Below are 12,860 nucleotides of genomic sequence, written 5' to 3' on the forward strand. Positions count from 1 at the left end.
GATACCAAATGGAAGAATGGTGTTGATGCTGTCAGTGCAATTTTAAAAGAGGAGACAATCACTATCTGTCAACATTCTTGTGTCTACGGTAGTCTTTGATTCAGAGCCAAGAGACAGTTTTCAAATTGTATCCTAAATGATGGTAGCATACATTTTGGACTGTTATTTTCCCCTGTTTTTGGTAAATGACAGAATTCTTACTGCATAGGCAGATACTGGAGTTGTGAGGAAGATGTAAAGTTTTTTGATGTGTACTGGTTTAAACACATTATGTAGTGCTAGAAAAGATTAAGATTTTATTGTGAGCTTATGGATAAACAACTTGTGTTTTAACTTTGTTCTGCTTGAATCTGATTTCATAAATAGCTGTACACAACCTCCATAGCTGAATACGAAGTATTTAAGGTCCATCTACCTCGATCAGGTCAAAAATACGATGAGGTGACATTTTCTATTCATTTTATTTCTCACCCAAGCTAGAGCCCAGAGCAATAGAGAAGTGAGACACTCAACACAAGAAGCAAAATCTGGTTCATCAGAGCATGCCAATTTTTTGATTCAGAGTGAGCAACAGAATCATTTTTCTAGAGTTGGGATCTTGGAGAGAAAGGCTGATAGGAGGAGCTATTATTTTTTTTTACATTGTTTTATGGCCTCGTAATTGAGATACATTTGTAGATCAGTATTATGAGAGGTGGCCTAGGGAAGAGGAGCAGGAGGGATCATGGAGGATGGGTCAGTGAGTGTAGTTTAATGTCCTAGCATATATACAAGGTCAAACTAGTTAATGGTATTTTCTGGTCTTGAACCTGAGAAATCTGAAGATGGAAAAGTCAGTCTGCAAAGGTAGAAATTAGGAAAAAATGTAACAGGCTGCAGCATCCTTTAATGCCCCTGAGGTTCTGCCCCTCATAACCCATCAAACAGACTGTGCTACAGCCACAGATTGAATTGTCCTGTCAGTACACTTAGAAGTACAGTAGGAAGGAAGAACAGTTTGCCAATTGTACTCAAGCTAAAGCTGACATCTTTATTTTCCTCTAAAAGAGTTGTGTTTGCACCCGCTTGTATCACTGCATTTTTCCACTAAGGTTGTCTGACTTATTTAACTTGACACACAGAGCACCCCTCAGAGGTCTTTGAGATTCAAACTAACATTGGAAGTGACAGCCCAGATAACGTAGGTAATCATATCGGACCTTGTGGGACTGCACTGACTACTTTTTAATTGATAATTCCAAGTTTCTCTAATAAATTTATTTCTTAATTATATTCACCATGTCATACATGGTAGTAATGATTACCACACGTTTAAGTTTGCAGCCTAGAAGACATACTCTTCCCCAGAATGTAATCATGATTTTCCTTCCAAATTAAGATTTTCTGAGAAAGGAAATGAACAAAAGCTGCACATTAAATCCAATTCCTCCCAAATAAAGGCAGGTAAATTTTAGGTACTAAATTGGATAAGTGATTTTAATTAGATGATCATTTCAGAAGGATCATAAAACATTTAAATAACACTGAAGTTATGTATATTTAAGCAGTTTTATGGAGAATTAAAGTCTTAAATGGTAAATTTAAAATGTAAATACAAAAGTCGATGGAGGAATGTTAATTGCTTTTTCTAAGTTTCTCACATAGACTGGGATGTTACAAGAGGTATCACGAATTACAGTCATTAGTAATAATGTGCCCAATCCAAAGCTTATTAAAGTCTTTGGAGTTTTTCCATGGATTTTAGCAGCCATTGTATCAAAACAACAAATGCCTTTAACTGTGCAACTTACAGTGAAAGTTACTTGTGTGACCAGAATTATATCCGTGATGTCAATATTCTAAAATAACTGTACATTTCTAGTTAAGCTTCCTTTTAGAAGACAAAAAATGTAACTTGACCTTACAAACTTACCCAGTACCCTTTGAAACAAGTAAAAATACCTTGGCAGAAAGTTTGCATCAGAAGAAATGCTTACACACCAGGAGAAGCTGTTATGTTTGGGCAACAAAACATGTCAGCAAATTGGGTTATTGTGAAAATGAAGTCTCCCATGCCTGTCCATACCTCATTAATACTTTTACATTATTTTTTATTCAAATAGATCGAATCAAAACTTAATTTTACAATTTAGTTAGTCACAATGTTTGAAACTTGTAAGTTAAAATCAGGGATAGTAAGGCTGAAAAATCATGATATGTGCATTTGTGTAAGTTCCTCATTTTAAATCTCCTGGAAATTAATATCCCTTTGAAAGAAGGAGCTCAGAAAGGGGACAGCAGCAGGTTACCTTGATCCCCTGCAACTATTTGCTCTTCTGGGAGAGCACAAAAGAAGCAGGGCCACATCTCCTCCTCCTCCTCACTGCCATGCAAGCATTTTACTCCATGTAGATGTAAGAATCAGCTTGCAGGGGCAACTGTGCCACCAGCAGTCAGAAAGAAGTGGGATTGCCATTGTTTGGGTCTCCTTGTGATTAAAGTGTTGTTACTGGCACATGCAGGGAACAGATGTGCTAAGAGACCAGTAGGCTCCTGTGCCCAAGGGAGAAATCACAAAGAAACAGATTTTTCTTCAGAAAATATTCCCCCCACACACACCCCTGAAATGATTTATTTCAGAATTAAGTAGTAGATCACAAAGTGCAATGTTTGTTTTCATCTTGTCAGTGCTGAGATGAGTTTGATTGCCTTTTCTAGAGGAAAGCAGAAGGCTGTGCCAGCTCCGTGGCGGTGCGCGGCCTACAGGTGCTGTCCGCCTGCGGCCTGCTGGGGCCATGCCCAGCCTCAGGGGCTGGGGACAGGTGTGTGCTCCTGGGTCAGGGCTTGTGGAGAAGCCACCCTACATGCCCGGCACAAGCACTCCCTGAGGTAGAAGTGAAGCCAGTGTAAACCTGGTTGTTTCTTTTTCTTCAAAGCGTGTAACATCCCCGTTGCGCACCATCCGAGGCACGTGAGCTAGGGCTTTCCTCCGCCTGTTCCTTCAGCTGTTGAACGGGGACATTATTATGCTCTTGGATGCTGAGAGGGTTAATTAATTATGTGCATGAAACCCTTTGAGATTCTCAGATGAAAGGTGGCTTTAGAATTGTTAGGTGTTATTATAAGAAAAAAGAATGATTTTATTGCTTCATGTTAATGGTTAACATCTGCACCACAAAACCTGCTTGATCACATAAAGATTCTACTAAGCATTTAATCCTAATTTGCAGGCTGATGCATATTCATTTTATTTAGAAGATTAATTTAGTCATCAAAGGTTAATCTGCCTCGGGTTTGTAATTAGACAGAGCAGTGACTTGGCGTCTCTGGGCTCACCCAGGTTGCACTGGGGTTTTGGAGCGGGCTGGGCTGTAACTGTCACCGATCTTCACTTCCAGCTAGCACTCAAAGCAGGCTTAATTTTTGGAGAAAGTAAATGGTGAGTGCTAAAAGCCCTGGCCAGTTCGAAGATGAAAACTGAAAAGAGAAATGCAGGCAGATGAACTACCCACTTCATGAATTTCAGAATGCTGGTTTAATTCATGCCCTGGCAGGCAAACTCAATGAAATGTCAGAGGATTAAGCGAGTGTTTTTGTATGTATATGTAAAAATTATTAACAGATTTCATACTGCTTTGTTGCATGAGTCCTGCCCCACTTTCCATATTGCTGATTAGAAGTGTGCAGAACGATTCTGAGATAAAAGATTGGGAGGTTTTCTGCTTGAAATCTCAGATTTTAACTTTTAGCTGATGTGACATGGTTAGAAGGCTGTATAATACATCCTGTAGCTGCTTGTCCCTCTGAAAATTAAGCCTTTTGTGCTCAAGGCTGACTTCTTTAATGAAAAGTCACTTAAGAAAATGTGGTCCTTGTGGAGAACAAAAATAATGTTTCCTTTGCAGGTACACCAGAAGGCATCTTTAATTACTGTTTATAAAGCTGGCTGTTACTTAAGTGTGAAGAATTATTAGTGGCACTGTGTTGTCTTTTGAAGTAAGGAAGAACAGTTGCTTCTTCTTTGTCATGTCCTCACCTCTCCCCTGCTGCAAAGCTGTCAGAGCAGTGTGATATAACAGGGTGTGTACCGCACGCTGCTGGGCTTCAGAGACGTCATTAGGTAGCGAGATCCCGCTGCAAACACAGGCAGGGTGCTGGGAGGCCAGTGTGACATGGAACGTGCTCATCTGTACTGTGCTAACGTGTCTGTGGCGATGCTGTGAGCAGGGAGAGGATTTTCAAAGGGTACTTCTGTGACTTGGGGATCCAGCTCACAGCAGGTTGGATGGGGGAGTTTTAGGGTAGGAGATAAGACTGAGAAATTGTAGGTGAAAAACTTGCAAATTTTCAGTTTACCCTAAAAAGAGTGTTCTACTCATGTAAAATCAATACATGCTGTAGTATAAGTACTATAAATAAAAATCATGATACTAGATTTTAGGAAGTTGGCAAACTTTTTATGTTTCAGTGCAGCTTAGCTTTGATTGGGTTCAGCATGCAGATTCTAGGGAGTTACTGCTTTTTTTTCCCCAGCACAGTTCTCACATCTCTGTTATGATTTGCCAGATTTCCGCTTCTCTTTCTGGTGCAGAACCTCAAGAGCATCCAAGAAGGGATTTTGGAGGCCATAAACAGTTCCTAATTGAGAACAGCCCCAAATCAAGTTAAGTGCCAGCTTGACTATCGGAATGTAAATGAAACTCTTTTATTAAAGCATTGTATCTTAATTATTACGAGAACAAGTGGCCTAACATGAGAAAGCTTTTAACATAGTAGGTATTTTCTTGAGAGCTGGTAGGTTGATTCTGAGTGGATGGTTACAGCTATGGCTTATTGTCTTTTCTGCTTTCATTTTACTTGTTCTGATGACGGTTTACTGGCTTCATTTGGACTTGAGGTGAACTTCCAGCTCACTGATAAGCTGTGATTCGTTGAGCTACTACACCTGAGGCCTGTTGTGAAAAGCAGATTTCCTATTTCCAGTTTAAAAGGCTGGAGAAGTTTTCTTCATGTTTTGAAGGAAGTTAAAAGTGTTTTGGATTGATGATTTGCAAAGCTAGGACATGTTGCTGGGTGACCCATTACTTGTCAACTGTAAATACTTGTCACTTTGCTCTTTACAGCAAAGATAGCCAGCCATGCAATGAGAGTACATGATTGCCATTCACTACAGCGACTGAAAACAAAAAGAAAAAAGAAGGCAGGAATACATGTCATTGTAAGCAAGTATTGGAAAACAATGTTAGTTACTGTTATATAGTTCAAGCCTTTCTCTTCTAGCCAAGAAACTGGGAGTGGAATAGACACACGTTTGCCACAGATTTCAGACTGCTTCTGCTAACTTAGTCATGTCCTCAACCTGAGCCTTTAGTGTCTTCACTTGCATCTTAATTTTGAGCTGATTTGTATGAACTACAGATAGGTACCACCAAAATGTGGGTCGTGAGCTTCATCTGTCATCCCTGCTGCTATATCATTGACTTCAGCAAGCTTCCAGAGGAATGAGTTTGGCCGCAAGAGGATGTGAACTGTCAAGAAGACAAACCTCTTTGTCATCCATTTGAAATGTTTGTGGGAAAGAATATCCTAAATATTTAGCAGGTTGTGTAATTTGAGAGGCAACAGAGTTTGTTTTTTTCCTTCCTACCTTTCCATTTTCTTTATTTAATAAAGGAAAACCTTGCCTTAGGCCTAGTGTGCTTATGACGGGGAAAAAATATCTGCCAGAATCTCCATTATTGCTCAGGCCTGTATATATAGTTATTGCTCTGGTATTTGTAATAGCAAAAGGTGACTACTCCTCTTAAGAAAAATTCTGTGTGCAGAAAAATGCCCTCTTCCTTGCACCTTTCAAACCCAGCATACCAAATAAGTCCAGGAGGGTATGTGTTTGTAAAGTTAATGCAGCAGTGCTCATAGCAGTGTATGTGTAAGGACTGGACCTGCGTGCTGGGCATTGCAGTGATGTGCCTGGGTGATGCCTGTCTTAAAATCAGGAGGTAGCAAAGAAATCTTTAAGCCAGTTCATCTTCCTCTCCCTTGCACTGTTTTGGAAGCAAAGCCACACAGACAGCTCTTTTGGGGTGCCAGTGAAATCTACCACAGCCCACCCTCGCTTTGGGTGGACAGAAGCCGTAACGTGGATCATCAGTGCTGCAAACTTCAGATATCCCCACAAAGGTCCCCTATTTCAGCACTTCATAAATACAGCCAACAGATTGCTTGCGTCAACCAGCTACAAAGATCTTGCCCCTTCATATTTTGACTACAGGGAGCTGCAATGAGTCAGGCTTGGGTGGAGGGGGGAGATCCTCCACCCAGATTGCCAGCTCAAGCTTGCCACTGGTTTATCTTATGCTCTTAGGCAACATGTTAAATTCTGCTTCTGGAAGACCTTGGGGTTAAAATCTTAAAGCAAAAATGCAGAACGTCACAAGTACATATTAATAACCAACTGCTACCTGTTGAAGTTATGTATGTACTGGGACCCTGACAGACACCCCCATCAGTTAACTGAGGTGTTTCACACTTGACCCAGTAAGAGGTGTGGCACAACACTCATGAATTCTGCTGAGCATGGGCAATATTGTCACTGCTCTCAGTGGAGCCATTCAATATGTGTGCATAATGGCAAGTTCCCAGTGGGTATGCAAACATACACGTTTAGGTATCATTGAATTTGCATAGTGCTGTCCACAAAAGTCAACATTTTCAGGTTTTTAGAGTATACTTAGAGTGTACTCCTTTGTGCTTGACAATTCTGAGGCATATTCTTGTTGACTGGGATGATCTAGGCTGTAGGTCCCTGGCACTGGCATTGTTCTCTCAAATGAGTATGGTTACGGTTCCAAGACCGGTTGCTGGTACCTTCAAAGGATGAGAAACCAGCACCTCCTTTGGCTGGCAAGGCTTCTGTGCAACTGAGTGCTTCTCTTTCCCAGCAGAAAGGACTGTGCCTTCTGCCTTTGCCCTTGCCTAAGGGTGAGTTGTCTTTATTACAGTTCCCCTATGGGCACAGGAAGTGATATTATATAAGAAATCATTTTGCAACCCTATTTCTACTAATCATTGCCACTCCTACCATAATAACAGACAGATGCAATATTCACGATTCATGTTTCCATTATTTTTCTGCTACAGTTTGCATGTGTTTTCCATTTAATTACAGTATATGAATTTCAGCTCTCTCATTTTTTCCCTTCTCACATTCAAAGTTGAATTTGATATCTGTGATATATAGATAGGCCTGTGGTAAATCATTTGATGCACTTTACACTCTTCAGGCTGAGTCTCTGCAAATCTCTTAAGTACTCTGAATGTTTTCCAGTTTTGTTTGTAATGCAATAGTATCTGGGATACTATTGTAGTATCTGCACAAGACAGAAGAGTAGCACAAGCATTTAAAGACCTTTGCTTAACAACAGCAACAATGCCAAAAGTGATCGTAACCATTTATACTTTTCAGAGAACTCTTTGCACTATTATATCTCAAAACAAATTTGCAGAGGAAGAAAACTGAGGTGCAATACTAGGAGATGACCTGGATACTACCAACAGGGTAGTGACAGTCCTCAAATAGGAACCAGATTTTTGTGACTGATCTACTCAGTGGGAAGCATGACTCAAAATAATTTATACTGGAAGAACTTGTGGTGTGCTACTTGTCGGATTTTTTCTTTACCAACATGTATCACCACGTTTGTATTGACCGTGCTGTAAAACTTGAGAAAGGAAATTTCAGGTCAAGTATTATATGGAAGAAGCCAGTTAAAATAGAGAGGCACAGAATTTTCAGAGGGCCTTTAGTAAATGCTTATTTATGCAATGTTTTAAAATGAATTATTGGAAATCTTACTAACAGTGGGCTCTGCCTCCTTCTCTCCTTTCAGGACAGAAAGAGTGGAATTATGCTCCCAAGAAGAAAAATCCAGAGTAAGAGCACTGGTTTAATAGACATACTTTGGATTTACACTGGCATCCTGAAAGCAGAATCGTCCCCTGTAGATGTGGCAGTATCACTGTAGCTCTCTCCAGGTAACACACAACCCTTGTTTTTTTCTGAGTGCAGTGTCTGATTGCAATGATTTCTATGGATCCATTCACTGTGTAAATGACACATTTAAAAAAAAATATGGGTGAATGCCCACTTAGTTTTCACAACTGCCCACAGAGGTTGTGAAGGCTTGATATACTCTATTGAGTAAATAACCATAAATAAAGCAGGCTGTTAAAAATCTTTAACTATGCATGATGCCATTAAATGATACTGTTTGGAAAGAGCTGTGGTGTTTCGGAAAAATTATACATGTTTTTTAACAACTGTCCAAATATATATTTACACATACTTTCAGATGTACACAAAGCTATCTCTACAGCAACTCATGGGGCCCTAAAAGTTTTATTCAGCATTCTTTGAGTATAGTATTTTTAGTAGCTTAATCACCACACGGAGAGAGAGGTGGCAGCTAATCATAGGGAGACATGCTGATTTCAACAGAGCGAGAATATGGGGATGTCTTTGAACCTAAAGGTTAGGACCTGCAAAGTCACTTGTAGCTTACTTCTCCCACTACTTTCAGTACCAAATGGCAAAATATTGATATGGGGTGTATGTAATATGTAATGAGTGGACATACATTTCTAGATCATATAGGCTTTTAATACCTGGTTGTTCAACCAGGTGAATAAAGAGAGTTTCTTTTTTTGCTGTCCTAGGTCAGTTCTGACTGGAACTAAAGTTATTATCATTGTTTTATGTATTTATTTATTTATTATGTGTATGTCATCTATAATGCAGATATTTTGTGTTCCTGGGTTCCCTAGACTCAGAATATTGGAGATATTTGGTGTCCTAATTCCTATTCAGTCCAGGAGTAGCAGAATCTCTTGTCTTCTTCTGGCTTTGTTGTTTAACATGGATATGGTTTGTTACTTGAAAGACATAATTTCTTCAGATAAGGAACTTCAGAGCAGGGACCTTGCTTTCCTGCTTGCCTGTGATGTTATCAAGCAATAATCCTTGTTAAGTAAGGATGAATGTTCAAACATGATCAGGCTGGTGAAATATCTTTTTGGCTGCAGAGGAGATCTGGCAGAGTCTCCCTCTGCCTTTGGATCACTTTGTAGATCTTACTTTCACTGGCCAGTTTACTTCCGAGTGGGGCAAGAGGTTGTGTATGGGGTCATCAGCTTCTCCCTACTGCTGAGGCACCACCTCAGACTGACATCTCACCTGCATCTTGGAATCGTGCTATACAAAGACATGTTTTAGTTGTAAAGCTCTAGAACCAAGTTCTCTGAATCCATGTCAGCTGAAAAGGTGTTTTGGATTTCACCAGCTGGTTTTATTGCATGCTAGAGAGCTCCTGTGTTAAGAAGACTTGTCTTAAGGAATCCTCTTATCGTTCCTGTGAGAGGTGGTTACATTTGAAATACAGTAAGTCAATCTGTCCTTCACCTCTCACGGGCAACCTGATCAGTCCCCATGGGGCAAAGTTAATAGAGTCTTGCAATATCTAAAATGCCCCTTTACAAGTGACACCATTCACTTTTGGGTTGTGCTACTCATTTGCTAATTCCTGTCTCCTTGCAAAACGCTCGAGGTGGTTCTCTGGGACTCTGATTTCTCAGTTTGACTTGTTAGGAATGAACATGGCCCTGTGTTTTTGGACAGTTGTCAATTTAACCAATTAAAAGAACGTCTTTGGATAGTTATCAGAAGCTGGAGCTGAAAACATGTTTGCAATTACTGATGACATAGCTGTTTCTATTTGCTGCTCTCTCTTTTAATTCCAGAAAGTGATATTTTTTTTGGCAGTAGATATGAGAAAATATGTCACTGTGTATAATTGCAAAATGCTGTTCATTTCTGTCTTGTAACTGTGGGGGGTTAGTTGGTACAATACATTTGGTTCGTTCTTGGCTCACTCAGCTGCATGACATACTCTTAAGTATATTATTAATTATCGTGTTAATATTCATTACCATGTTAATTTCCATGGGATCATATAATTCTACATGCCTCTAAATTGGCGTTCGAGTGTATATGCAAGCATAAAAAACACTGGATGATGTCCTAGGCGTTTCTACTAAGCCCTAAATAAAATCATATCCCATACCTTCTCCTCTCAGAGAATGTTTTTGTTTCTTTAAAGAGACTTTAACCCCACCACGATATTTGCTACAAAACAAGGTTCATCCCTGTGAATGTGCTTTGCACAGAGCTGCTTCAAATATTCCTTGCTCTTTCAGCCAGATTCTGAATACAAATCCTCAGCACTAGCTTTACTTCAATTTCCTAGATTGCATCTGCCACCTCATCAGAGCAATCGGACTGGTGAACACTGAAGAAACTGTATAATATTTCTGGTGGCTTGTATTTTTCACTTGATATGTAACAAATATGTGAATAATGGCTCTATAAGAATCTGTGAATTTTTCAGTAGGTAGCAAATCGTTTTGCAAGAGAGACTTCTACTAGAAACAGCAACTTGCAAGCAGCAAATTTTGGGATAAGTGGTGAGCCTCAATTTAAATGCCTGTCACCCAGAGATTTATAAGAAAAGGCTTGATACCTGGGCTACATAACATTGCAAATATTTCAGGTTCAGCCTCCTGTGAGCACTGACCATCCTTACCCGAAGCCACTGAAATCAAGGGAAATGTTCTATTATTTCTGAATCCGTATCAGACTTCTAATGTGTGTGCCTGTGTGGAAGCATGAGAGCACATAACAACTAACAGAAATGCTCTGTTTTTTCAGAGAGCAGGCCCATCTAACTCACAGTTGTTCGTTTCTGAAAACACCTTTGATTTGGAGGGAGTGCACCTACTGCAGCACCTAGGCTATCATGTGCTTTTTGTTTTTCTCTAATTCCAGGGAAGTTTTAAAAAGTTTCAGTGATACTTATCCACTTTTATTTCTCTTATCTTAGGGAACACACAGTGTTAAGGGAAGAGAGAGGGGTGGCTTTAGCTTCTTGCCTCAGCTGGTGGGTTGCTGTTCTTGGGCAGGCGTTAAGGGCGATGCCGTGACACTAGGCTGGGGCCACAGCACTGAGAATTTTATTGTAGTGGAAAGAATAGCTCACTGCCAAAGTCCCTGTACAGCAATGTATTTCAAGGTCAGGCATACTGTACAATCTTCTCAACACATGCATGTAAATAAATGGTATGGGTTGAGCTCTGTTGTCATGGATGTTTTTCCCCAGGTAAAGGTCAGGGCTATTGTGAAGAAAATTCCCCTAAGAAGCCCTGCACCTGAACACTTAGAGCTCCTGTTATCAGCTGGGATTTAGTAGTCTTGGTTCTAGGTGGCAGCAGAGCCCTTCTCAAACCCACTGAGTCGTGTGGGGTACACCTACCCTCTGTAATTATGTGCAGAGATCCCCAGATAGGCAGCCTCTGTGAGCAGCACGGCCGCATCGGCCTGTTCAGAGAGCAGAGCTTGTAGGGCAGGGGCACTGCTGCACCGACAGGTCCATGCCGCTGCTGGAGCGAGAGCTGCTGCCTGTGCAAGGCTGTGCAGGCAGCTCTGCTTCTTCACAGGTCCTTATTTGTTTCTGCAGAAGTTGCATCTTTCTCTGTACTTTAGTTCCCCTTCCTAAGGCAGGACTCTCTGGCACTCTGTCTTTCTGTCTGCAAGTAGTAGGAGCAGTTTTGAGCATGGATGAAGCCTACCAAGCATTTGTGTATTGCCTACCACAGCGAGCTCTGCCCTTCTAAGAGACATCAATATGCTGCTATAATAATAACAATAATGGTGATGATAATAATAATAATAATGATAGTTATTTGGTCAACAGGTTGTATTCAGAAGTCATAAGGCTTATTTTAGGCAATCAGACCTATCTGAACACGGCCATTTAGAAATGTGAAATCTAATTCAGTATCTTTATATACTTCTTTTAAAGTGAAATTAGCATTTCATCTGAAAATAGTAATGGAAAGAAAATTGCTTGGTCCAGCAAGGTATATCAGAGATTCATGCAACTGCATTTAGACGTGATGATAGAATAATTGTTTTCCATCAAGCAAACCAAAGAAGAATCCATAATAAAATTTTACAAGTTAGCTGCCACTAAGAATAAACTCAAGAGCACTATATGAAATGAATTGGGTGTTTTAACTGAATCTTCTCTCAGGACAATAACTCTAATGTAGAGCCAAGGTCTGAGGAGGTCACCTGCAGAAAGCCCTCCTGGGGCATCTCAGAGGAGAAAGGAAATATTCTTCTCCCTGTCAGGTTCACTTCATGTCCTAATATGTCTGAGGATGTGCATTGAAAATGTAATACACAGTCACCATTATGAGGGTTCAGATAACAAGGGTCATTAAGAAATCTCTGAGGATAACAAACTTAACCCTGTATGAACTTAAGGATCATATCCTGCCCCTAATGCAAAGAGTAAGTCAGGGTGATTTTAATTGTGACTGAGCTAAAATGTCACTTACCATTAGAATCTTTTTTTGTTTGTTTGTTTTAGTTACAGTATTTCTCTAAAAATGTACTTGAATATTTATAACTGACATCTACCAAACATAATCTATAGTGATCTTTTTCAGCACTGTATGGAGGAACATCTGGTTTTCCTATTAATGAAACATTTGTCATATCTGCGATTCAGTGAGTCCATGAATGGGGTGTGGTAATTCAGTGCAGGATCACAAATTAAAATACATATTGAGAAATCTCCCTGTTTGTCATCACAAGGATGTTTCTAGCTCCACGGGCTCCGTTCAGGCCCTTGGGGTAAACCAGGGTGTATCGCGACTCTTCCCGAGTGCAGAGGATGATGTGTGCTGTCCAAAGAACGCGCAATACTCCCGGTTATGAATAATCGTAGATATTATTTTGTTTTCAGTACATGGCCTCACAGCAG

The 12,860-nt window shown here is 40.2% G+C and overlaps 1 protein-coding gene across 1 annotated transcript in view; it reads left to right on the top strand.

The window, feature by feature from the left end:
- The window catches only part of LOC311443242 (uncharacterized protein), a 409,687-nt gene that overhangs the window by 199,576 nt on the left and 197,251 nt on the right, over nt 1-12,860 (top strand). Inside the window, exon 6 of the mRNA XM_084533287.1 lies at nt 7,869-8,013. The gene's annotated coding sequence lies outside the window, so the exon portion shown is untranslated. The remainder of the gene's footprint in view (nt 1-7,868; nt 8,014-12,860) is intronic.

The sequence above is a fragment of the Aythya ferina genome (genome assembly GCF_964211825.1).
Source record: "Aythya ferina genome assembly, chromosome: 12".
NCBI classification, from domain to species: Eukaryota; Metazoa; Chordata; class Aves; order Anseriformes; family Anatidae; genus Aythya; species Aythya ferina.